This window comes from Topomyia yanbarensis, unplaced genomic scaffold, assembly GCF_030247195.1.
Source record: "Topomyia yanbarensis strain Yona2022 unplaced genomic scaffold, ASM3024719v1 HiC_scaffold_4, whole genome shotgun sequence".
Classification (NCBI taxonomy): domain Eukaryota; kingdom Metazoa; phylum Arthropoda; class Insecta; order Diptera; family Culicidae; genus Topomyia; species Topomyia yanbarensis.
The window spans coordinates 758,142-782,297 of NW_026683602.1; the positions used below are offsets into that span (position 1 = coordinate 758,142).

At 37.7% G+C, this 24,156-nt stretch overlaps 2 protein-coding genes across 3 annotated transcripts in view; one reads left to right on the top strand and one right to left on the bottom strand.

The window, feature by feature from the left end:
- LOC131695476 (ATP-binding cassette sub-family C member 4-like) overlaps positions 1-14,291 on the bottom strand; it is a 41,993-nt gene extending 27,702 nt beyond the window's left edge. Inside the window, exon 1 of one of the 2 annotated variants that reach the window (XM_058983999.1) lies at positions 14,131-14,291. The gene's annotated coding sequence lies outside the window, so the exon portion shown is untranslated. Of the gene's footprint in view, positions 1-5; positions 179-14,130 lie in introns of those variants that run through there. The other variant, XM_058984001.1, reaches the window with a different exon arrangement.
- LOC131695481 (uncharacterized) overlaps positions 1-24,156 on the top strand; it is a 98,994-nt gene that overhangs the window by 47,135 nt on the left and 27,703 nt on the right. The gene's annotated exons all lie outside the window — the stretch shown is intronic.

Genomic DNA, 24,156 nt, shown 5'->3' on the forward strand with positions numbered 1-24,156 from the left:
TGTACCTACTACTATTCTGTACAGAGCAGCGAAGCACTCCTATCTCTACCGATTAAATAATAACACTGCTGTGCCGCCGATGGAACGAAAGTAAACAAAATTTTCACTATAGTCAACGGCGGACGCGGGGCGATGGCGGCACAGTGGGCCCAATTAAAAAAATAAAAGCAAGGTGGTCAAAAGTCAATTGAAAAAGCTGATCAGCTGTAGATTTGAAAAAATTACATAATCACATTAAAAAAGGGTATATTCTTGCAAAAAATTAAATAATTTTTGGAATCATCATATAAATTTTATTTATTTGCGAGTACTCTAAATTTTTAAAGTTCCTTTTAGGTTGTTGTTCACGAACTGATTATGTTAGTTGAAATTAAATTTAAAATATTTTTGTCCCGCAAAGTTAAAATTTAAAAATTTGTTTAAAGCTGTTGTAAGAAAAACTTTCGTTGACAAACAATAAAAAAATAAAGGAGTTGTGTACAAGATACGACCACGGTGACATTAAAAATAGAACACATCTATCAAAACTATCGACCCATTTTAATTGGCATACCTATTAGACCGGTACAAAAATTGACTTTTTTTGGAACACCCGGTACAAAAATTGACTTTTTTTGTTTCCATTGCCGATATTTTATATTTTTTGTATGTAAAAATACATGAAATATCGGCAATGGAAACAAATTTAGTAGTAAATGCCAGAATCATCTTATGCACCCCAAAATTCTCAGATGTATAGCTGGAAATGAAAGTATCAACATTGCAGAAGACTGCAAATTGATCCGACTTTGTGGTAAAAAGATATTCTAATATAATGTTAAATGCTGCCTCTCTCTTTCTCGCACATATTTAGAATAAGACATTTTCAAAAATTCTTTTAATCTTCGAAGCTAAATAACTTTGTCCAGTAACCTTCAACCATTATACAACTTTCAACAAAGTTACTCGTTATTGAAAAGGCTGCACCACCTGAAGTTTCGAGGTAATCAGAAAAACGGTGGGAGTTTTGATTGAAATTTGATTTTTATTGCCGATTTTCCATATATTTCACCATAGAAACATCTAAACTAGAGCTGTAGGAAAAGCTCATATTTGACATATAGTTTGTAGAGCTTATTACCACTTTATTTAGCAGTGTTTCGAAAAAAGCTCAAAAAAGTTTCCGGTCTAATACCTATACAATTTATTACTGTGCTTGAATATTTCGAACTTATAGTCCGGTTGATGTCCTATTCGTGTGCAAGTATATCTCGAATCCCGAACGAAAGGTTTGTTGTATATGTTCACTTAGGCCCGTAGCGTGCTATTGGCCGGGGTGGCTACCGCCAAGGGTGTCTAATTTGATTTGCTCTCTAAAATAATTGAGGATAAGTTATGCAATAAGTTAGGATAAGTGTGCTATTTCCATATTCACACCAAATTATTATGTGAAAGTCGAACTGAAAGAGAAAGCCAATGTTCTGTTGACTTTACTTTAAGCACCAGAAGAACACGCTACGGCCCTATCAGTCACAATATTCACAATTCTTGGTGTTATTCTCAAATATTAAGTTGATAAAAGAATAGTTAACGAAAGTGCTTCATATAAGCACAAATGGGACAAAGCTGGGATAATGTGCAATAAAGCAGTCCAGCCCCTTCATTATCGTAGTCAGTAGAATAACTCTTTTTAGTATTTGTGCAAATGAACGTTTTTCAAGGGAATGCTTCAGATTCTTCGGGCGTTGTTATTTATCATGTGGATACTACCCACAATAGGCACATTTTTCAGCATTCTCAATGCAAAAGTCATCCTCATGATTCTCTGCGCATTTACCACAACGGTCCATATCGCTACAGCGGCCCCTTTGCTTGTATTTAGTTCAATGCATGGTGTGCGACACAAACAGTCGAACAGGCTGTCGACCCTTGCCAACGAAGACATAAACAGGTAAAGCAGTCCGACAAAAGATCCCCGATGTAAGTTTGAAGGGACACACAATTTTGTCCCATGCAATGCGAAATCTTGCGAAATCTTCACTCACTGAACCAATAAACTCGAATCGGTGACCACACCGTCGATCGCAACTTTGTGAGCGGGTATCTAGACGCGTCTTGTCGCCAATTAACATCATTTGCGTGCTTTAGACAAGATATCACACAGCTTATGATCTAGGCGAACTTTCAAGATACCTGTCATGGCTGAATATTTCTGCGACAGTTCTTTCGAAATCTTTAGAATATCAGCGAATTATCGTTGATCCGAAAGCAGATTCGATATGGTCGGATTTTAAAAGAACCGGTTGTCTTTCATATATTTGCAACAAATAAATATTAAAACAAGTTCAATGTGTGGTCATTAAATCCTGCGCATGCAACTTATCATTGCGTGTGGTGATTCTTTTTCATGGTGGTGAAGCATTTTCAGCGTAGCCTAAAGATCATTTGGTCGCATTTGCCGACACTATCGGCGCTACTCCTGTCTAGATTTACTGACTACAGTCGTGAAACCTTCTTCCTTATTGTCTGCACCTCTGCGCCAACAGGTGTACGCGGAGACAGATCGTGTAATCGTACCCCGACTGCACTATCCTCTATATACATGGGGATCTTGGCCTTAACGTTATCGTGCTCTCGTGTGATCATTTCGAAAATATCTCGAAATTCATGATAATCTGAGTCACCTAGTGACCCATGTGCTATGGAAACTCCCTATACACATGAGACCAATATGCATAGAGCTATTGCTAGATTCGAACCTTTAAAACAGTGGTGTTCAACCGGCGGTTAATTCACCCCCAGCGGTAAATTAGACTAATGTAGGGGGTGAATAATGCGGGAAAATTTTTTACTAGTTATCCTAACATTCCCGTCGGCTATTTGTTTTTATATTTTTTTCAGTCTGTCAAGAATTGAGATGGTCACTGCGAGTGCTCAGGAATAAGTCTATTATTGTAAAATTATGGTTTTCAGCCAATTGAAAACCATTTTTTCTAGCAGGGTAGTGATGGTAAACAACTTTCAGAAAGGGGTACATCATGGTGATCAATGTTCGGAAAGGGGTACATGGAACGAAAAAGGTTGAAAACAACTGCACTAGAGGTTCATTCTTGCCGAGCTTTGCGGATGAGAACTTTTTAATAGGTGTACGATATCTGTCCGATTTTTACGCCTGAAGGTTATTTCCGATTTTTATATCCTAAAATATTGAAAGTGGGTTTTATGAGGCATGCTCTGTCCTTGCGACTTTTATTTTCGGTCGCTCATATGAACTTCACATGTTTAAGCTTATCCCGCAATATATAGGAAAATTACGTGTTACGTAGTAGAAAAATTCAGGAGCCCTCCTCACTCCCTCCTTACTATATCAACAATGTTATTAACCCAAAAGCTTGACTTAGTGAAGTTCTGAGATGTCACAAAGTTTCAATTTCCACCTATGGATATGGGAATTTCATTAATTGAAACCTTAAAAGGTACGTCCACATAACGTCCCAAGTAACAATTGAAGTTTTATAGCACGCTATAAGTGCAATCTAAGATTAATCAGTGGCTATAAAACTATCATAAAACCTTAATTGTTACTAGGGGTTTAAACAACAATTTTCCAAATGAGAATTGAATCCTAAACAATACGAAATATGCGCAAAACTTTTTCATAAATTTTTTTCTAAAGACACCCAAATAATAGCATTTTACTATTGAAACCATGAAAAGTACATTGTCCATATTATTTTCGATTTAGCCCACTGTGCGCCGTGTTTTCCCCTTCGCTGTCCAACCACAACAGCATGCTTGCTGTGAGCATACAAAGATGGTCCCCGGAGCGGTGGTGGTAACGGTGCTGATGTTAGTTGCGTAGTAAACAATCCGCGGGATGCGCAGTGCTCGATGCGCTGCCCTTTCAGAGCTTTACAAACACACAATTACTTCACTGAATTATTAATACCAACACCAATTGAGCGTTTCTTTTTGGGGAGAAATTAAACGCACGCTTCACTGCACCGCACCGTCCCGACCGGCCGGCATTGAAAATGGTTTTTCAACTGATGTGATAGCAGCAGATTCGTCGGTGACTTATTGCTGGAATATTTAGATTTGTCCCCAGATGTTGTGGGTTGTTGGACGGGGTTTCGTGTCATTAAATTAAGTAACGCTTTCATATTTGGATTGGGTTTTTTATAGACTTTTTCTGTTAGCAAACTGCTATTATAATGGTGCCTCCTCAAACCATTCATCAGATGGCAAATTTTTCACGGTTGGTTCTGCTTTTTGAAACTTGTTAATTGAAAATATTGATCTAAAAGTTTAAGCTGATCACGCGAAAATCGCTTCTGTTTGCAATCAGGCTTTTTACAAGTCAATGCACATAAGAAGATATCTTTTCGAAGTATACTCCAAACGTTCATTTTCAATGTAGAGAATTTGTTTAAGTCCTAAGTGGAATTTGATTCAAGTTTTTATTCATTGAATCAATTACCGACGGGACTGTTGAGGGTTAAGTCCACCGCAAACCAAAAATAATTAGCACATTCAACCACTGCGAAAATTTTGCTAACTCGTCAAACTGCATATTTGAACAAGTTGGGCTTATTTCAGATTAGCAAACTTCCGGTGTTTTTCGAACGATTTTGTGTTTATTTTTCCTTTGAATCGGCTCAGCATACTGTGTAATATTAATTAAATTTAGATTTACTTAATCTTAGCATTGCTGTTATCAAACACCGCACCAAAGCAATCGTTCTAAGGAATGAGCCACACAAAGAATACAATTATAATTGGATCAGTACAAATATTGACTTTCGGAATGCGGTTAATTCGAATGGAAATAGATTACCCAAACGATATACAGAATATGAACTTGCTTCGTTGCCGGTGGGTTTTCGTACACATTTTTCTAGAATTTGTATGTGAAAATATAAGAAATATAGACGAACACAAAAATCTTTAAAAAATATTCACTAATCTTATAATTGGAAAATTTTAGTGACTGGATAGAAAATAGGTGTGACGCTTATGTTATTCTATTTCAAAATAGCTGCGCGTCCTAGGTGACCTTTTAAAGTGTCGGGTTTGCTGTATTCCTTCGAACAAACAGGAGTTCGGAATCAGTGCATCAGCTGACATCGGCTTTCGTAGCTGGGGCTGCGCAACGATACACTGACTCAATTTTCTTAATGCTGTTATTTAGCTATTAATTTGGGTAATCTTCCAGCATTGACCGCGACAAAGAACGGTGCATCCAGTGGACGATAGTCAAAACAAACCGGATCATAGGTTTCAATCTATTTTGGGAAATCTGCTATCTTCAATAGATTACTATGTTTTAATTGCCGCAAGGTTCTACTGTATCGATTTTGTTGGTTATTTTCGGCAAATTTGAGACTAAGAGAAACCGAAGCCATGAAATTGAAAGACGGATAGGTATTCTAGAGCGAATCAGTTATAAAATTAGAACGGAAAACTAGGACTAGGCAGGCTCATATGGACATCATCGAAAGGAAATGTGAAGAATTATTTGCCTTCTGCTAAGTAGGATTAAACAAATTTGCCAAAAATAACCAACAAAATCGATACAGTATCTTCAATTGAGTGGATGAGACTGGATGAGACGAGATGGAGTCTTCGATGGACAAGCTTGAAATCTTCAGTACTAGATGCACGCATTGAATTAAAGCAGAAACATCACCGGTCCCAAGTGACTTTCTTGATGTATTCCTGACATAGAAGTAACTTAACTTTAATTTAATAATGCTTTTAATTTAATAATTCAAACCGGCAGGTACCCGGACTGTTTAAAAATAGCCCGAGTAATTCCAATTTTCAAAGCTGGTGATCCAAACCAACCTTCCAACTATAGACCAATTTCAACATTGTGCGTTTTCAATAAAATTCTTGAGAAATTGCTCATCACTCGACTACTCGAGATTTTGAACAAACACAACATAATTTACAACTACCAGTATGGGTTCAGACAGGGCTGCAGCACTTTAATTGCAATGACCGAACTAATTGACTCCATCATTAGTCAAATTGATAGCAAAAGAATTGTTGGTGCCCTTTTTCTGGACCTAAAAAAAGCATTCGATACTCTGGATCACTCAATCCTGCTTAAGAAGTTAGAATGCTATGGTATCAGGGGATTAGCAAATCATATTATTCGTAGCTATCTGTCGCATAGGAACCAATTCGTATCTATTGGAGACTCGTGTATCTCTTATAGACAGTGCTGAGCTCCATCACGGTACTGATGGCAAACCTGATAGACAAAAGAGAATGAAACGGTTAGCAGTTGAAACAGTAAGCGATGCTTATTGAGTTACGAGTTCTCATTCCAATGAATTGACAACAGTCAAACGGTTCTCTTCTGAATCTCTCACTCATTGGAATTATTATTGAGAGGAAGGGCAACAGACCGTCATTTTATTAGCAATATAAATACGGTTATGACGGTCATCTTATTACAAACAACGAGCTAGAATTAACAAACAGGCGGTTTCACATAAATAGCTATGCATAAAAGAAACTGAAAGGTGGAGAAAAAAGCAACAAAGCACCGCACCGCTGCCTGAATACAATACACTGATAATATTTCGTTTACTATACCAATACAAATTAAATGGTACTCAATCTGTCTATCATTTCAATGCGTTCTCTCTCGCACGGCTTCTGTGAGAGATAGTTAACTGAAACACGATCCGAGGATAATGGAAATGAAATAACGGTCATTTTTGTGGTGATACGGTCACTTCATATTTACCGTCACATGTCAAAGACCATCGTGAGATTGCACAGCACTGCTTATAGACCAATAGAAATAGGAGTGCCCCAAGGCAGTAATATTGGGCCACTGTTATTTTTATTGTATATCAATGACCTAGGTAGACTCGGGTTAAAAGGGACTCGTCGTCTATTCGCGGATGACACCGCGTTGTTCTACCCGAACAACTGCCTGGATATTGTACTCGACATTGAATCGGATTTAAAAACACTAACGACGTATTTCAACGAAAACCTTCTTTCCTTGAACCTATCAAAAACTAAATATATGCTGTTTCGTTCATCTAGAAGAGCTATAGGCGTGCATCCAGACCCAAGAATGGGACAGTCTGTAATTCAGGAAACTAACTGCTTCAAATATTTAGGACTTCACTTAGACCCCAGACTATCCTGGATTGAGCCTATAACATCTATAGAGAGAAAAGTTGCATCGTTATGTGGGGCTATGCGTAAAGTATGCTCTTTTGTTCCCCAGCATGTACTTCTAAAATTTTATTATGCGCACATCCACTCATTGCTGAACTACCTTGTATCTGTGTGGGGCCGTGGCAGTATTTCGAATCTGAAAAAGCTACAAACGCTTCAAAACAGATGTCTTAAAATTATTTATAAAAAACCATTTATGTACCCTACTATTTTGTTATACAATAATAATGCCCATAACATTTTACCTTTGCTTGGGTTGACTAACTACCAAACAATAATGTACATCCACAATGCTTTGCATAATACTATTGCTCATAATAATCTAGAATTTACGACAGGAATTCGAGCTCACAGCACCAGACAAGCCAATCATTTATTTTACTCCAGAGTATCCACGAACCTTGGTCAAAGACGCATTTCTTTCATCGGACCTAAGTTATTCAACCAGCTTCCTACGGATTTAAAGCAAATAACATGTCGCACTCGTTTCCAAGCAAAATTGAAACTAATTTTAAAAAATAAAATAGGAGAATTTTTAATATAAACTTCGTTCACCACCAATCGAGCTTATTCCTTTAGCTATAATTGGTTAACATTTTTTAAATAAAAACAATTGATAAATGCATTTTTATAGCAATAAGTAATAAATAAATTTAAATTATTATGAGCTTCCTGCAAAGCTACGATGGGACCCTTAAAAGGATTATTTTCCGCTGGGTACTCGCCGTAGCTTCTTGTCAAATTTTGTGTTTTGTCGGTCTCGTATTGTTTTTTTTTGTTCTCAGCGTTTCCGCGATTCGTAACTTTGTTTTGTTGTGCTGACCTTTTTTTTGTACGCTGAGAACTGATGCGTCCACTACCAGGGGGCTCCGTTTGTGAGCTTTTTGGTGTGGGGGTAAGAGGCGGGCAAATTAAAAAAAAAAAAAAAAAAAAACTGTGGGTGTCTGTCAATCACCAATGACGCACTACATCTGCCACGTAGGAAGAAACTGCAAAAAACTAATGTTGCTTTAAACTGTCTCCATTTTACTGAAAAAATAAATCGGGTTTAATACCATCGGTTTGAGCTTGACGTTCCATACTCTCTGTTATGTATAAATTAAACACAACAGATTAGTCGAGCATCCATATTTAAAGGCATGCTGATCGACTCGATAAATCAATTCCAAAACAATCACCGACATCTCGTTTAGCTTTTCTTTGTGGACTAGAAATATGTACGCAGATTTCCAGTATGATGGAAAACTGCCAATGAGAATAGATACTCGAGAAATACAAAAAAACGGAGTAATCAAAACGTCGATGTGGCTATTTAATGCACAAAACAAAATGCAAAGATGAATGTGCGATACTTTCAGACCTACTAATTCGAGGTAGAAAGCACCGACGTCAAGTACGGTAAACAGCAGCTGGGAGCGTATGATATAGAAAAATGTGTTCCGATCCGAGCCGAACTTAAACGCCGACCGAATCCGGGCAAAATCAGCGCAGACTTTCGTGCTGGTTATATGACGCGAACGTATAGGTTTTACATTCCTAATGGGAAATAGTGTTGGAGCGAAGACTTTATCCATCTCTACGCGGATTTCTGTCATCAGTAACTGTGCACGGACTGTTGAACGGATTAAATTTGCTTGAAATTGATCACTACTGTGTTGATATAGTACAGTTTTGATCCATTTCCTTTCGGTTTTTCAGTTGTGGTGCGCGTGTAAATATAATGAAATTGCATGGAATGATTGATTTAAAATAAATTACGATAAATTACGTAACGCTTTTGGGGGGGGGGGGGGTGGTCTATGACAAAGTGTTACGTGTTGTGACATTTGGGGGTGGGGGAGTAAGCTAGAACATTACGTAACATGTTTTTAGTGAAGAAATTTTTTTTAGGAATTCGTGTCGTAATAGGGGAGAGCAGGATAGATAAATTTGTGACAATTTGTTACAAGGGGGGAGGTGGGAGTCAATCTTGATCAATTTTTGCGTTATGTAATTTATGAGTGTTCCCTAATGCATGTTTAGATTGTAATAAAACTAATTAGCAACATAGATACAAGCGTATCATGAATATACTGAATATTATGCTTGTAATAAATGGCCTGTATTAAGTCAAAGAGGACCAAGAGCCATTTTGAGACACGTGCTTTAAAAACACTATCGCATCCAACATAACATCCATTGTGATATTAGAATGGTGGTATAAATTTGACTCTCGTATTATAAATAATTGGGGTTTGCCAACGGTAAAATGGCCTCGGCGTTTGCAGCGATGAGAAAATCGATAGCGCTAACATCTACTACGTCCCGAACCTAGGTTGTTTACATGAGATAGCTAGACCAGATTCAAAAAAAATTTCTCACGCACAGTAGGATTTGGAAGGTTTGCACGCACACACAATTTAACTGAATTTTGAGATCAATTAACCCAAAGGTGAGTATAAAGGAACTTAACAACGGGTTGTGCTTTGCCGTAGTTGAAAATAAACTACCTTTCATGAGGACCACCTAAATTTATCTTATTGAATAATAACTTAAACGAAAAAAGAAGATATGAATAAAGTTTAAAAATTAAACGACATATAAGGAACACAACAATAGTGAATTATAAATTAACCCTTTCATGCCCAATTTTTTCTAGCGCATGTAGGGTTTCAAAATTATTTTTCCTTAAAAACGGTGAGGTCAAGCAACACGAAAGGCCTTTTTTCATAAAGATAGGTGCTTTCCTCGCAGTGATAGAAGCTGCTCAATTTTTACCTTCCAATGCTCAATACAATTCTCCTAAAATATTTACAATAGTCCAATTGCGTAGAAAACGAAGCCAAAGACGGTCTAAAGTGATAGATTTTATCAGTTTTCAATAATATTGCAACATAACGAAGATATATGAAAAATTCATGTTCAGTCGTCAAAGTAAACTGTCTGGCAGCACTGCTTCATCGGTATCCAATCAGACTAATTACAATAACTTTAGTTCTAGGGCTGATCCTTGTAACGAAAGGCAATAGTCACATTTATGAGCTATTTTGGTTTTTTTTTGCGAAAATCTTGCCTCAATCAAATGTTATAACTGTTCACAAACAACATGGGCATGAATGGGTTATAAAAGCGAATAATTGAAAAAGAGTCATTTTTCTAAACAATCACAAAAACCGAAGAATGAAATGAATCGCTTCCGGCTTTGCTGAATATCGGAACTGGATCGTGTCTCTTGTTTTACTTTTGCCAACAATGAGTGATAGTGTCTAAATAGTGTTAATTTCGGTACGAGTTCAGATACATCGTCTAATTTGGCCCCAAGTTGATGCTAGTTACTGAAGAAAGGAACTCGAAACACAAAAATCCAACTCAATTTATGTTAGGTCCTGTACCCTCAATGCACAAATTGGTTTAAGGGGGCGTCTGGTGATCGTGGGCAAAAAATTTACTTCTCTTTTATCCACCTAATTGTTAGTATTGAACCTCTAAAATAGTCTCCCACAATCTCGGTTGCCATGCTGAACTTCTTTTGTTTTAAACAACCATGCATTCCTCGCCCGTATTTGCTATAACGCACGCAGATTTCAATCTATCGGTAACAATTTTTGGAAAACTGACAGCGATAAAAATACAGTTTAAACAATACACTCTTAACTACTTCTACCCACATTTTCAAGATTTATGGTTTACTGCGTGATGCAATTTGATGTGGGTCACCCTTTAATTTAAATTTTGCAGTAGAATAAGAGATGTTTCGGTTTTTACGAAGCCATTTTCCGAAACTCGAACTTTTTTTCTATTTTTTTTTTTTTTGGTTCATCGAGTAACTACAAGTCTAATCTTTACAAATCTTATTGAATTTTCAGACAATTTTGTTAAGAGTTATCGTGTTCCCCGCGGCGTACCTCGACATGGAAATGGTTGGACGTCTACTCTTGGAACATTCATATGTGTGGCTCTGTGAAATGGGTCTTGAACTCCTGATCTCAGGCCTCTTAGACTCAGACTTCGATCTGCTCTCGAACTTGACACAACACGGGCTCGGGTTCGGAATCGGATTTTGCCTTGGACTTGTACGTGGGCTAAGGTTTGAATTTGGACTTGGACACAGACTCGGATTGAAAGAAGAATTTAGACAGTGGCTTGGACATGGACTTACACTACGACTAGAACTTGAACGTTGACTCAGATTTGAGCATGAATTTGGACTTGAACACGGACTCAAACTTAGAATCGGTCTCGAACTTAGACTTGGAACTGAAAACGAAATTGGACATGATTTCGGTCCAGGTTGCAATTGGGATTCGAATTTGAACTCGGAATTGGATGTGGACTTGGATATAGCCTACGGGTTGGTCTTGGACTTGGATTTGGATTCGATCTTGGGTTTGTACTTAGACTTGGACTTAGATTTCGACTTAGACTTGGACTTGGACTCGGACTTGGACTCGAACTTGGACTCGAATATGGACTCGAACTTGGACTTGGACTCGAACTTGGACTAGGACTTGGGCTTCCGCTTGGATTTAGACTTGGACTTCGACTTTGACTTGGACTTGAACTGAGACTTGAACTTGAATTTGAACTTGAACTTGGACTTGGATATGAACTTGGACTTGGAATTAGACTTACATTTAGACTTGTATTTCAACTTGGATTCAGATTTGAACTTGAAGTTAGTCTAGGATACGAATTTGGACTTGAACTTAGATTCGGACTTGTACTGGAACGTGGACTCTGACTTGGTCTTGAACCTAAACTTGGTCTTTGTCTTGGATTGCGACTTGAACATGGACATGGACTTGGATTTGGAGTTGGCCATGGATATGAAGCTGGGCTGGGATATTGCACGTCATTCTTGAACTTGAGACGAACTCGGCTCCGGTATGGAATCGAACTCGGCTTTCAACTTAGACGGGGGATCAGTTTTAAATTTGGACATGAACACGGACTCGGACTAGATTCAGATTTAAAATAGGACTTCGACAGCGGCTTAGACATGGACTTACACTGGGACTAGAACGTGGACTTTGACTCAGATTTGAACATGGAGTTGGTATTGGATTTGAGTTTGAACTTGAAATTGGATCTGGACTTGAACATGGACTTGGACTTGAACTTCGTTGGACTTAGACACCGAGTAGACACGCACTCGGACTTGGAATCGGACCCAGAGTTAAAAACAATCGAAACACTTTTTTGACGGCTGAAAGTGAACATGATGCTACTCGTGATGAACAGAAAAATTATTCATTCAAAAATCCATGTTATTCATTCAATCGAATATCGTACAATAATATTCATTTCACTGAGTATCTAGGAAAATGTTTCAAAAGTTGGAAAGGTATATAAATTTATAATTATCATCGCTTACATTGTGCCTGCGCCTACTTTGATGCGTTCGATTCCTTGTTGCACGTTCGCTTCGTGCAATAAACGGAGACGAATGAAAACCTGCAGTGAGTGAATGGGCAGTTGGCTTGTTTGACGTATTCGGTAGCGCCACTGAACATTGAAAATGAATGCGGTTGAATATCTTTAATTTTCATTCAGTGAATATGAATATTTGTAACTCTGCTTGCACTTGAGCTTTGGATTATACTTGGATCGGAACTCGAATTTCAACTCGGCACGAACTACGTACCGGTTTGCAATCGGACTCGGACTTAGATTTGTGCTTGGATTTTAATTTCAACCCGGATTTGGTCTCATACTTGGATTTGAACTTGGATTCGAACTCGAACTTGTAGTTAGGTTTGGACTCAAGCACGGATATGAATTTTTACTTGGGAGCTTGTTTTTTTAAAGTTCATTCATTTGACACGTCTTAATGTATTACCTTTACTGAGCCGTGGTTCTTTTAATACTTGCGATGTGTAAATAAAAATACATAAATCGAATTTAGCTATCTGTCCATCGGATCTTGTATATGCATTACCAGTGGATGAAAGTTTGTTTGAGTTTGTTTATCAGGTAACTTTCATATTATCCACATTATCAAAAGGTTAAAGTAGGGTAAGTGGACTCGTAAACAGAGACATTTACACGCATTCTTCCGGAGCAAAGAATATCTAAAACGTTACGCTCATATACTTCAAATCGAATAATACGTCCTTCTTTCATGACAACAATCGGGCCTAACATTGGAAAATATTATCTAATTTTCAAGTGATTGGATAATATCGCAATCAAAAGCGATCCAAACTGTTTCTCCCGTTGATTCTTGCTACAATTGGTTGTTATTTTATCTACTAAGAAGACCGGTTTTATAACGCAATTTATTCAAACAAAAAAGAATGCGCAGCTCCCACAAGAAAATCATTTCTCTGGAAAAACAGCATCATCGCATTCCTAACACCCAAACAACCGGTTAAAGCCGCAGTGCACCAGATAAAGCTGCTTATCCAAAAAATACCCCTTCATACTGCACGTCACCACGATAAAAAAGAGGTCTTAATTACTCTTCCTGCTCGAATTATCACACACACATTTACGGTTTTTTCCATTTCAATTATCTACAGAAAGCTAGAATTTCGTTAACGCGTAACCTATCTGTGCATTTCCAAACCATCCCATCCCATCGGCGCAGTTGATAACGAGACGGACCGAAATTTATCTGCGAAATTATGTGGCCACAGACCATAACCGCACAGAGTGACCTCTGCTCATCTGTCATCTTCACTTCGTAGATGTGCGCAACCATGCGGGCATGCCGGCCACCAAAACCATCATCGGTTGTTGATTCAGTCAATCGTCGCGAATCAATTGAATCTAATTGCTATGTCTTGTGATCCAATCTACAGCGTCACAACAAATTAATTAGTAGAATCGAAATTCCATTCTTTTTTTTTTTGTGCACAACATGAGGGTCACTTTCACACGAATGAAGCTGCTGAAGCCACTGCAGATACCAGCCTGTTTTTGTTTAATATGATCTGCAAATAATAAGATTTTAACACTACGTACTCATTCGCCGAAGATGTGATAAGGTGTTTTTTTTTGGTTTTTGTTTCCTACGAAAATTGTCTTCGCGGCTCCGCGAAATCGCGTGAAACGGTGTCACGAAAAATGCGCGAATTCGGAACCGCTTATTAATAGCAACTAACTCATAGTCGACCGGTGTGGACCCTCTTCACCATCCAGCTCCCAGCGAAGGAAGAGCTGCGACTAATCATCGCTCTCGCAGATTGCGGTGTCTCGATACTCTCTCGCTCTTTTGTTCAGCGAGTGCGAAAATACAAACGGTCGCTGAGCTGTTTGTCTGAGCTCCACTGATGGTTGTTTGAGAGCGAATGAAGATCTTACATTGTTCGCTAAAAACAGCTGATTTGTTGTTTGTCTATTTTCACTAAATTCATTCTAATATAAGCCATCGACGGGAAAGCAGACTTTTGCTCGTTTTTTGGTATGGGTGCAGCTCACGTACACACACTCGTGTCATTTTGAGTCATGTTTGAACACAAAGAAACTGTCACCATGCACAAACTCCCTGGCAAACACGTGGCGCCAGTTGGTAGCACGTTGAAACTACACTGACTACTTGCCAATGCCACCGCTGAAATGAACTCCGAACGTACGGGAAAACGGATGTCGCATTGCAGCTATTTTTTTGTATGTTTGTGATTTCTACGTGCAAACCAGACCCTCTCCTACCTTGTATCCTCTTTCGTCCGCCAATGTAAGACCATAGGAAAACCACTGATGTTGAAGGAATGGGACGAGAAGATATCGCAACTTTGGCAGATGTACGAGAGCTCAATTGAGGGCACCATTTTTAAGCTTGACTTACAGGACTTCCGACCCGACTCATTCTCAACGAGCAGTGACTTTCTGCATAGTGATGTACTTTCGCTATCCACTCGTTGAAATATGATGCGATAAGTTTTTTCTCTACTTAACTCGGATGGAGACGCTTGGAACCACAGTTGGTCAGTGAACGGCCATGCGTTTCCATCGGAAAGGGCCGAGAGGTACGGTAGGGCAACTTATACACTATCTACAAATTTTACATATTTTTTTAATTAACCTCATTTTAATTCACCCGCCTTAATTGTCCTGCTGATTTCGGTTGGTTAATTATCAACGTTCAAGCGTATTTAGAACTCGCGGTATTTTGAGATAGTACTGTTTAACCGTATCACGTCCTAGGGAAACTGGAGGTAAGATGAGCATGCATCCCCTACATTTCGGTTGGTGACATACAGTTACCAGAACAAAATTCAGTTTTTGATGCCATGAAAAACAATAGAATCGACGCCGTCTCAATCAATGCGTTTAATGTCCAGAAACCGCTTAGATGGCCATCACAATCCACTATCCCACCTACATACACGCAATAATCCTCCAAGTCCAAATTATTCCAATCTATAAATTCATTATCGCGTTCCGCTGTCAAATCCAACCATCAACACCAATTACGCATAAATCCGAAGCACAAGAGCTGATAGTATCGGTGGGATTGTGCCACCGGCGGCCCGATAAAAACCCAAAACAAAAAATACTGTTAATGAAACCCATCACCCACCGTTTCGGAATGCGTTGATCCACGAGCGCGACCTTCACCGTGTTCGTTCCTCACGACCAACGACAACGACGACGACGACAACAAAGTCACCATCCGTTCGTCTGTGTAGGTGTGTTGTTCTGTATCTACCTACCGAATGTATACGTCAATTTTATTCCACCCGAAATCTACTCGTCATCACTCAGTCAAGGTCGACTTGATCGGGGCGTAATCCACAGTCAAAGTGGCAGTGGTACAAAAAACATTCTCAACTTTTTAGTAGGGTCGGTGCTCCTATAGTTGAGGTGTACCAATAGTATGCCTAATTAAGGAACAATAGGAACCGAAATTAGCTATGGGACAACTATTGGTACATGCATTCCTATAGCAGTACAAGCGGTTTCAAATACATAAATTGCTTAGTAAGCAGTCTTTATATTTTTTTCTAGGAAATAGGGATTGAAAGCGTTTCGTTTAACATATAAACAGTGACCGTAGATCTTTTAATCGATTTTAACAAAAGTTTTCCATAAGCATGTGACAATTGGTACATCAACCCTACTTCCCTACTGTAGCTAGCAGCAAACATGAAGAGCAATAGTGCACACATCAACATCAAGCACTATTTTGACTGGTCCGAAACAGGTTCGAATCGATTCCGAGTGGCGTCATGTTGGATTTCGCGTGCCCCACTTCCGAGCTGTGCGGACAGAGGGTGGGGTTCAGCAAGCTTCCGTGTGCGCTTGGTTTACCAAATCATTACGGTCAACCCTTGCAGTCATGGGAGCGGAAAAAATGTTTTTTTGATTCTACTATGACTTTTTATGTGAATTTTATTTATAAAATTTTATTCAGATGTGGTACGTCTTTTTGTTGATCTATTCATGTACCTTGCATGAAAAATTGGACGTATTTCTGCTGTAAAACGTCATATCAATATGTACCAAATGTGCTTTTTTCAGATCTACACATGAAAGTTTCTGCGACTCCTCTTCAGTAACTGACACAATCTTGGCACCACTTACACACTAAATTCAAAAAATCACATGTCTTGTGTGAACACTTAATCAACTGGCTGGTCCCAAGTAGGGTGGTAAATAGCACCGACTGGGTCTCTAGTTACACAATGTATCTAAACTAGTACCCAAATGAACACTAGTTAGACACAAAAACAGTTCACACAACACGCGTAAACGCCTAAAGCAACTTGTTTGTCCCTAGTGATGTCCCGGGAAGCAAACACAGAAGCACTGGTTAGCCGATGAGAAAGCGGGAACGAACTTCTGTTGTTTGGTTAGGGAACCAAACGCCTAGCACTATGCAATATTAATTCCCAAAAGGGAAAATTGAATGAGACCAATTTGCGCATTAAGGGCAATCCATCATAGAGGCTACACAAAAATACGAAGAATTTATTTGAATATTTGTTTCTTCACCAATTGTTATGTTTATTTCCATAAATTCCCACGCCATATTTCAAACTAATTCGACCGATGTTCGTGTTAGTTTGTCGCTCATTTTATGTTAATTCCAGCCGCAAATCTTCAACTGTATATTCACAAAATCATTCGACGCTAGGTGTTTGAAGGCGACAGAGTGTGCATCTATTCAGGAAACTGTATATATTAGGATGCCAATGGCATGTATGAGGAAAAAGTGATCATCGAATTTTGTAACCGGACACACATCAGCAGCATTAGCATCTAGAAAACAGTCTCTATGAAAAAGTTGAGCTCAATCAGACATGATTAAGGGGTTGAGCAAAGTGGTCGTGCATAAATTTTCACTTGTGAAAAACACCAATTGACTCTTTGAATATTCATAAAACAATTTCGTCCATGAAATATGTTGGAGTTGAGTTGAGACTTGGGTTTTAGGAGACAGCTTTTAATATTTTTGTTGCCAAATGTTTTTCTGAAAAATGTTGTTTTTAATATTTAAACTGAGTTTTTTTCTTGAATTGACACGTTTAAAGCGTTTTTAAAACAATTGGCATACAAACATTAAAAGCTGCATTCCCAAGCTCAAGTCTCATCTTAACTCAAAAAATTTCCATATCCCAGACAGGCATTTTTTAGAGATTATGTGAAAAAATTCTATCTAGCGGGAAAATTAAATAGATGTAATGTGTTGGGTAGCCGCGGCCACCCAACGCATTACATCTATTTAATTTTCCCGCTAGATACCCTGCGGGAAATTTTTTCACATAATCTCTAAAAAAATGCCTGTCTGGGATATGGAATTTTTTTTGAGTTAAAATGAGACTTGAGCTTGGAAATGCAGCTTTTAATGTTTGTATGCCAATTGTTTTAAAAACGCTTTAAACGTGTCAATTCAAGAAAAAAAAATCTTTTGAAAATCTCACTTTAAATATTAAAAGCACTAAGCGGGGAACATTTTTCAGAAAAACATTTGGCAACAAAAATATTAAAAGCTGTCTTTGCAAGCCCTAGTCTCAACTCAACTCCAACATATTTCATCGGCGAAATTGTTTTATGAATATTCAAAGAGTCAATCGGTGTTTTTTGTCCGTGTCTAGAGCGAGGTCACACGATCACTGTCGCCAATGCGATCATCATGTGTTCTTTCTGGGACGTCATCATAGTCCACAGATCACATAAGGGCTTCTGCATTGGGCCGGAGTTTCGAGGGTTGCAGATTTGAATCCTGCCTCTAGGGGGAATGTTTTCACATAATTGCTTATGTTTAACTCACCATTTCGATCTGTTTTCCCCGTTGGATACCATCACAAAAATCAAGCAAATGACGTTACTGACGCCAAGCCCTCTATGAAGGACTACCACGTGTACATGCCCGTTCACAACGTGGCGATCGACGGTGTCGTCACCGATTCCAGTTTTTAATGCATGCATCTACGGAGGCACCGGGTTGCCTGTATCAAAACCTGCTTGCTCCAGTGAGCGCAGATTTTGAATTGCAATCGTACTGAATAGAAGAAATTGATATTTCCCATCCAACACGGCACTCGAGGAATCGTAAACGTTCCTTTACACAACGCTCTAATACTATTTTGCAGAAATATTGAAAAGAGATTCACCACTCACCATGACAAATTATTATGTTCTCTTGGCACAGGATATCCACCATGTGGGGACATCTTTTACTGCTGCTTAAAGTAATAAGCAGATGAGAGTGCTTGTAAGTATACTAGCCCAAGGAAGCAGTCGAAGAAACAGTTCCAGGTCTTGGAAATTTAAAATGAAACAATTCATTTCCAGAGACATCAAAAATCTCAGGTGACATTTCAACCAGGGATTGAAGTTAGTGTAGGACTGGTTGGCTCTGGGTAGGGCTGTAACAATTTTATAATAATGCTACGGGCCCGCTTCTACGGCATAGAAGTAGCAATCCAGCAATGGATCAATTCTTGGCTGTGATATTTCTAACCGCCGAGTACTACACGAAGAAAGACAATGGAATGTTATCTATCTCCTAGGGGATGACAACCACGCTGCTGTTGAAATTAAATGATTCAAAATCCAAGTGGACGAAGAATTGTGATAAATATTCTGACGTTTCTCGTCTTCAAGTGTTATTTAAAACAATACCTAATGTGTGCAGATTTTTTTAAAAACTGCGCGGTTTAAAAAATTAATGCGAAAATGTATCAATTCTGATGCTGAATGTCCGAGAGAAGAGAATGTCAAATTTGCCCGGAAATTTCTGCTCTCGTAGGCGATTTGTAGAGGTGGAGGAACGATTCAACGCTTATTTTACCTATGAGTAAAGCCATGTCAAGTGATCCTCGAATTTTTCGCAAAATCACCGATCTTCATGAGGTATAATTTATTGTATAGGGATTATGGTGATTAGCTTTTGGTATAAATATTTCGTTACAATTCCTTTTTTTCTTTAAGATATTAACCCTTAAACTTTATTGCATGATAAAATTGAAAATTTTGTATCTCAAAAACTACTGAAGATAATTCAATGAATTTTTGCACACTTATGGAATGATATTTGCACTATCTTATAAAAATGTTTTTGGTTTATAATTGTGTAAATAACGGTACTTTGCATCTATTTAAAGTTTTCAGTTGTATTTCTGCTTGTGTTCTTCACGCTAAAAATTTTCAAAACTTATGTCAAATTATGCGAAAATCTTTTACCTTCAATAATCTGTATTTATAATTTTTCATTTTTGTTCCTATCGAGAGTTATAGAGGATTTTGTAACTGTGCGCTGTTTCAACGCATGGCTCATTTTGATGCAACCCGCGAGAACGTACCTATTGGCAATGCCGCACGTCGCAACGTCCTAATGCGCATCGCTTTGAAGGAGCGTATCTCATGTTCAAAAATGGCATCTCTGAGATTAAAGCAAAAAGACAAGCTTTTCTTTATGGATAATTGAAAGTGAATTTTTTCTGAGTAATTTGCATGCTCTTTAGCGTTATTATATTGTTCAAGAGTTATTTAATTTTCTGTCACTCAATACCTCGGACAAGTGCGCTCGGTTATTGCCAGCCGATGAGCAAAGTTGAGCAGTGGGCATGTTTTAATCTGCGTTAGCATATTTTTCACAAATTGACATATTTCACCACGTTTTATTTTCACTTGGTTTTGTCTAAGAGGTAGATTGTGAATCTTTTCTTAAATCCACATAGCGCCTTTTCAGCCATGCGTCATCGGGTCGTGCGTTAAATTACGCGCTCATTTAATTTGCATCAGTGCGAGTGAGAAAACGTTTTGACGTTTGTTTTTGTTTCGATCGCACTTGGGTGTTTCCCATATAGAGAGAACTGGACGAAATGCTATATTATCTCAAGATATACAATATTTGCTCAAAAAAACATTCGATTGATTTATGTTATAAATATGGGTCGATCACACGAATGATGTATTCCGTTAAAAAAAATTCATAAATATGTTCGTCGTATCTTGTTTTTATGGCATCCATGTGGAGTGATAAATTTAAAAATTATATTGGTCAACACATGTGTAGCATATGTCGTAATGGGCGCAAAAAATACAACGAAAATAAATATGGACATGAACAAAACACAATTTTCCTTAAATTTTCGATTTTACATCCAATGTTTATAGTAATGGGTTCCTCTATAACGCGTTTAAAATATAGGAAAATTTACGCGTTTAATTTTTCTTCTTATAGTGTTTGCCAAAGTAATGGAACTGGAATATTCGATGACTCAACAGGTACATGCGGAAAACTGTAACGAGGATTTTGAAATAAAGATCGTTGATGAATAATTGAAATTCGACAAAAATAAATAATATCGTACCAGAACTTGGAGAACCACCAATCAACAGAATTAACAGAAGCAATAGTGATAAAAAACCCCAACATCGATGCGATTGAACAACAGATTTTACGTAAACTTTTTTCAAAAGACACATCGTTGTTCACTCGGTGAAAATAAAAACGTGAAATAAAATGCTGTTGGCATAAGATTTTCCACTTTCATATAGTAATGTTGTAGACTAAAAAAGAATTTGGATATAACGTAGATGTATTTTGACTAACAAAAGTGTTTTTAAAGATGTTAATCGTTAGTAGCGTTAAATTATAATAATATAAAATATATTTAACAACTATAATTTTCGTTGTGCACTTCAGTCAAAAAAATTTAACGCATCTCAAAATATCCGGAAAAAAATTACCTTCGATAATTCGTATTGAAAAGTTTGCCCTTTTGCGCTAATCGAGAGATATGGTTTCTTTTAGTCATGCGATGCGCACTTCCTACACGATGCGCTTTCTGACGTAGTGACGTGCGACGTTGCCAATATGAACGTTCTCGCGGGCTGCATCAAAGTGGGCCGTGCGTTGAAACAGCGCACTGTTACAAAATCCTCCATAACTCTCGATAGGAACAAAAATGAAAAATTATAAATACAGATTATTGAAGGTGAAAGATTGCCGCATAACTTAACATACGTTTTGAAAATTTTTAGCGTGAAGAACACAAGAAAAAATACAATTGAAAATTTTAAATAGATGCAAAGTACCGTTATTCACGCAATTATAAAGTAAAAATATTTTTATAAGATAGTGCAAATATCATTCCATAAGTATGCAAAAATTCATTGAATTATCTTCAGTAGTTTTTGAGATATAAAATTTTCAATTTTATCATGCAATAAAGTTTAAGGGTTAATATCTTAAAGAAAAAAAGGAATTGTAACGAAATATTAATACCAAAAGCTATTCACCATAATCCCTATACAATAAAATATACCTTAAGAAGATCGGTGATTTTGCGAAAAAATCGAGGATCACTTGACATGGCTTTACTCCTATTCTGTGCAATCGCGTGAATTTGGCGCTTACTCGTTTTTTTGATATTTGTAATCTAAATCATACTACATTGAATTTGGGTCCTAGAATATCTGTGCAAAATTTGAGCATGACTGGTAAAATTATTTGCTACATGGGATTTCGCTCGAGAAAATTAACTTTTACAAAATAATTCCTCCCATTGCCTCCTAAAAATAAATCGATATATGCTATTCATATGAGATTTAATAAGAAAACGCAGTTTCGAAGACCGTAAAACGCTCCAACGCTTGCGGAAAAAGATAATAAGCAAAAACCTATTGGCGAAATATTCAATTATTCTGGTACCACTGCTAATGGTGGTCAAATCTGGAGAAAATTCAAAATAGGACATAAGTAACCTTCAGAGCCTCTCTTTGTTTCCTTCTCTTTCGATTATTACAACGTCACTGTGCACTAATTTTCCAGTATATATCGAACACCGACGGTTTTTATCAGAATATTACACCAAGAGTGGAGTAGTAAATGGCGAAATGACGGTGTAATGAGGAAAAGAGAAATACCTCAAAGAGAATCTCTCATCGTTACTTACGTCCTATTCTAAAATTTCTCCAGAAATTATATACAATTTTTTTAACTTTCCCTCACTGTGTCCGAACTGCTAATTTTAGCTATTTGGTATCATAACAAGAGTTTGTAGAGCTTCCTTTGGAGTTGACGATCATATTCCAGATATTATTGAAAAGACGTGGCAGAAACAAGCTTTTTGTTCGAAGAGATACAACGTCCAAAATTTTAGAAGAATTAAAATCCAGCAACATTGTAGTACGCATCAAAACTCTGTCTCCTGTAGCGGATAAAATAAGGTAGTCTTAAAGCTTTGTTTTTATGCTGTTGGCATGAAAAGATCTTCAATTTTCCGACAGTATCCAACTTTCTCTTTTTATTCCATAAAGCATAAAAAAAACTAGAGACTATCACATACTGGATACATAGAATCCAAACATTATTGTCTTATAGATTCAACCAGTCGCAACATTTTAGTCGCTCTCCTTGGTCGCTTATTGATGTCTGTTTGCTGTATCGTCATGTTGTTTTGAAACTTCTACCGACATTAAATATTAACTGTAGAAATCGACCGAAATCCAAGAGCGAAAATGGGAACCAAACATTGATAGATACATATTTGATTGATTGATTAATATGTTTTAGCAGCAATTGGCATCCGATGTACCAATGTATTTAATTCGTGAGTAAAAGAACTAGCATCTCAGTAAAAACGAAGTTTTACCACTTTTGGCCCTGATTGTTAAAAACATCACGGTTTTGTGTGCAATTTAAAAACTTGTCATTTTAATATCAAACTTTATTATGGCCTCAGTTTTTTTTTATATTTTTTCATCCTTTTTCGATAAATCACGAGAATCGGGACGAAACAAAGTAACAGTTTCTTTTGTCAGTGTGACAAGGCACATATAAAAGTAACTGCCTTTATCGTTCGTTTCGCGATGACTCGAGCAGAAACAGAAGCGTGATGTTGTCTTTGGTGGCTGGAAATAATTTGTTTGTTGTTATTTTTGAAAAATTTCGAAGTGGGGCTTTAGTGCCGTATCCCCATCTGGTCCCTGAGGCCGCGGAACATTCAACTACGTTTTCCCCCAAAATATGATGCAACTGGTGCTTAAAGGGTCAAGAAGAATTTCCGATAAACAGAGCCAAACCAAAGCGCGCTTCGGCTGCCAAACACAGTGTAATATTTCTAAAAATAGCAATTCCATTGTGCGTAGATTTTCCGCCTAAACGAGATACCATTCGTAATGCGGCGGCGAACCATAGCAAAGAGGAAATCAAAAGGTTATCTTGTTATTTGTTTTCGAACCGGTCCTGGCTTCCATTCATTCATACGCTCTTTCTACATGTACGATCATCACACACGAATCCGTTGTGTTCGCCATGAACTGTGCGCAGACAAATGAAACTCACATCCATCCACTAAAAAAACGGGAGACAAAGCCAATTACAGCCTATTAATCGCATGCCAATCAAGGACCGAATGAATGATTGTTGTTTGTTGGCAAACTTCGTCATTCTGAAAGTGAAACTACTGACATGGTATCAAAGGTCCATCAGTACCATTTGAACGGGAACAAATTCAATGATTGACGGATTTAAAAGGCAAAACCTTGGTACTACAATACCTTCTATTTCGACAGCCGGTTATTAGTATAAAG